Consider the following 4,115-nt stretch of genomic DNA (forward strand, 5'->3'; position numbering starts at 1 on the left):
ATTCGAAGGGTTATCCACCATGCCTTGAATCCAGACCCTCCTCCGTCACGTCGCCCTCGGGCACACGATGTCAGGGGTGTTGCTACATCCCTGGCCTTCAAGAGAAACTTTTCTGTGACGCAGGTACTTCAAGCTGGGGTCTGGAAGCGTCGGACGACCTTCACAGCCCACTACCTGCAAGATGTGACCCACAGGAGCCTCGATACGTTTTCTATCGGCCCTGTGGTGGCTGCACAACAGCTGGTCTAACCTCAGGCTCCTTTTTGGACAAGTAGCAGTAGGTTGAGGCCGTTGTTACCCGGTCTTAGTCTGCGTGAATGAAAGAGTATGTCTGACCCTTACTTCTTTCTTCATTCTCCCCTCTCTTGGGGAAGCAGCATCCTGGGCCTCGCATAGCTGACCTCGACCTCTGCAGGTAACCCATGCTTCTTTGTGCTCCTAGTATTAAGCTTAATACTGTTGCGTCCCCCATACCCTGACGAGGTGGTATTAGGAACGTCCTATCCTAGATTCCTATCTAAAGGTCTCAAGGTCAACTTCATAGGACGAGTCACACTCTCCTCCACACACTGCTTATGTAGGCCACTCGTTCCTAGCGATGCTAGGAACTTGTGAGATACAGGGGCTCCTTTTCTCTAGTGCTGCTCACTGAGGGATTGAGCCCCCGGGCAAGCCGAAGTCAGTAAGGCTGGGGACTTTCCACCCTTCCTAAGGGGTAAGTCACCCAATGTAAATAGCGTGGTTTGTATTTCGGTTACGGAACAAATGACAAATTCGAAGATAATTTGTATTTTTCCTAACCATACAAACCTTAGCTATTTACACATATGTGCCAGCCATCCCTGACCCCCAAGTCAAGTCCTACCTCTAAGTGAAGTGAAGCAAGTCACCGGTGTGTGGGGGGAGGAGGGGTAGCAAGCTACCTTTCCCCTACCCCCCGCTAACTAGCGCGGGGGTAATTAACCCTCGTTAAAACTATTGGCTCGTCATTTCAGCTGCGCTAAAAGGTAAACCCAATGTAAATAGCTAAGGTTTGTATGGTTAGGAAAAATACAAATTATCTTCGAATTTGTCATGTTTATTGATATAAAATATGTTACCGTTAAAACAGATACAGCATGTTGCATATGAACTCTGAAGGGAGACTCATGTCAGCCTGTTCAACATAAAAACCTTTGCTGCAAGTTTTAATATCTGAAATACCTTGTTTAGTTTGATTATTTTTGATAAAAAATTATTCTAATGACACTGAAAGTTATACGTGTATCTCATATGTACTGTGCATGGGAAAAATGTGTGAAGGGTATACAGTATGTGTAAATAGCTTATACAGTACTGAATATTCTACTGCTCTGTACTTGAAGTATCAAATAAGATTATTTTAATTTATTAAGTCTAGAAAGATGACAATTGTTATTGAGTTGTTAAAATGCTTTCTATTTAAAATGAAATTGTCTAAATTACAACCTTATGAAATATGTGCTAAAATGGCTTTCAATTCCTAGAAGTGATTGATTATTAAACTTTTACAGGTCCGCGTGGTTACTTTGTCATCTGTTGAAGTTAGCAAAACCGTGGGAACATATCAAGATTTTTCATGTCGCAGGACTCCCCATGAGTGCTAAAGTAAGTTGCATAGACGAATACCTTCATTGTTCCGTAACTGGAATACAAACCTTTAGCTATTTATAAGGGGGGGCCGGTTTATAACTTTCGGCAAAGCTGAAAGGACGAGCCAATAAAATTTAGTGAGGGTTAATTACCCATCCCGCTAGTTAGCGGGGTGTAGGGGGGTTAGCTCGCTACCTCTCCCACTCACACACCTGTGATTGAGCTCACTTTGCTTTTGGCTCGGATGTTGAACAGTCGTTGCCGCTCTTCATCCTCACCAAATATTTGGACTGCCATTAATGCTTTTTGTGCTTTTTCTTTTTCCAGTGTGTGTTGACTTCTGCCTACCATGCGTACCTGCCCTGGACTTGAGGGCTGCCCCTTTGATACATTCATGCCTGCTGAGGACACCAATCATCACACCCTTTGCCCTTTCTGCAGAGGTCAAAGGTGTGATAGTGATAATAAGTGTATTGAGTGTCGGGGGTGGTCTGCTACCCAGTGGGAAAAGTTTGGACGATGGCGGAAGAAGAAGTCTAAGCGGGACTCTTCTCCTTTGAAGGTTTCTTCGAAGCAGAAGGGTTTCTTCTTCCTCTTCCTGACATTCCTCTGAAGCTCCTGCTCGTTCGGTTTCTTCTGAGAGACCGTCAAGTAGTAGCGCAGGTCCTTTTAACACCTGGTCAACCTCGGTCCTCGAGAGACTGTGTCGCTTCCCCTAGCAAAGCGGCCCGCCTCCTCCGGGGGTCCATGACTTTCTCCCTTATCACAGGTGGGTCATCCTTGGGGTTACCGGGTCCGCCCTCCAAGAATAACCTGCTGCAGCTTTTTTGCCGTGGTGTTAGTGTGCAGCCCTCGTCGACGTTTCAATGTTGTGTCAGAGGCGTCGTCCACTGCCCATCCTGCCCCTTCGGACTCTTCCGCTGTTGCTGAAGACTGCGCTTCCCCCTCTGAACATCCTTTAAGGGGGAAGCAAAGTCCTACAGTAGGGTCCTGAATTATGCAAGAATTTGGTCGATAAATGGACCTGTATAAATGGAAAATCGCATATTTCGAAATACATAAGAATAATTCCATTAAGGCCATGGCAAACAGAAACTTGCCTATTCAAACGTGTTTACTACGCATTTTCGTTTCTTTCTTTATACTATTCTGTATTTTTATTAATATTAAATTGTTCTTATAAATCGATACAACATTTAAAACGTGTTAAGTTTTAATTACTTGAAAAAGGTTGAAATTATAACCAGGAAGGGTGTAAATACCATTTATTTTCCTTTATAACACGACCTAAAGTTAGTAGTAATTTTGATAAGTTTGGGTCATATGTGATGTATAAGACTAGTGAATAGCAATACCATCACTGTGTAGACTAGCTTTTGTTGTATCATTGAAAATCCAAAATTAACTAAGTAAAGGCAATGTTATATCATGCGTTTCCTAACCACACCAAAAAGCACCATCAAAATTGGAACCAGTGTTCATATCTGATCATAGCGAAGAAACCAATACATTAACCAACGGTATTTAGGGTAAATTTTGCAGCAACAGCTATCTTGCCAAGTATTGGTTATATGATGATTTTGTTATTAACATTGATGTTTTACTTAATGTTTCTTAGAACTTTGAAATAAATTAAGAGAATGGGATTTATAAAATGTTTTTCCTAAACACGCCGCCTAAAACGAAAACCTTCCGTTTGTTTACTGTACGCTCCATCGTCGATCATAATGAACAAACGAAGGCATTAAAACAAATGATCAAGGTTATAACTAATAATATTAAAGAGCTTTTAGTAAATGTTATTACAAATATTTTAATTACCGTATCCATATAAATTCCTACATACGTAGCAAAACGGGAAAACCATTTTTGTTTGCATTTAATCAACAATAACAAACTGCCGTAGAGAGAGAGAGAGAGAGAGGAGAGAGAGAGAGAGAGAGAGAGAGAGAGAGAGAGAGAGAGAGAGAGAGAGAGAGAGAATAGTCATCGAACAATTTGATTACTGCTAGAACGCTCGATGTGACAAAGATGGAGCGAGATTGGAGAAAGCAAGGAAAACCTGAATCATGATTGATTTTTAATATAAACTTGTGAGAGAGAGAGAGAGAGAGAGAGAGAGAGAGAGAGAGAGAGAGAGAGAGAGAGAGAGAGAGAGAGAGAGAGAGAGAGAGAGAGAGAATATGTGTGTGTGTGTGTGTGTGTGTGTGTTAGGTCAGGGCCAACAGGAGTGGCAAGTACCTGATCTCACCTCATTGGTCATTTGTTATTCATATCTCAAGTCCTTTTTGCATATTTATAATTGTAATGGCCTTTTATGTTTGTAATGGTCAACTTGTAAATGTAGTGGTTTAGTAACTCCAAACATCTAATTGTAATGTCCTATTTGTGTGTTTGTAACCGTCAACTTGTAAATGTAAGCTGCATCTCCTCTGAACTACTAATTTGGAAAAAAAAAAGCATGCTCCCACTCCTACTTAGCTCTATAACTGTGATATTAGTGG

General features: G+C 41.7%; 1 protein-coding gene across 1 annotated transcript in view; it reads left to right on the forward strand.

The window, feature by feature from the left end:
* The first annotated feature begins 1,552 nt into the window (after positions 1-1,552).
* Positions 1,553-4,115, forward strand: part of LOC137616640 (excitatory amino acid transporter-like) — a 153,907-nt gene continuing 151,344 nt past the window's right edge. Inside the window, exon 1 of the mRNA XM_068346554.1 lies at positions 1,553-1,626. The gene's annotated coding sequence lies outside the window, so the exon portion shown is untranslated. The remainder of the gene's footprint in view (positions 1,627-4,115) is intronic.

The sequence above is a fragment of the Palaemon carinicauda genome, chromosome 22 (genome assembly GCF_036898095.1).
Source record: "Palaemon carinicauda isolate YSFRI2023 chromosome 22, ASM3689809v2, whole genome shotgun sequence".
In the NCBI taxonomy this organism is placed as follows: domain Eukaryota; kingdom Metazoa; phylum Arthropoda; class Malacostraca; order Decapoda; family Palaemonidae; genus Palaemon; species Palaemon carinicauda.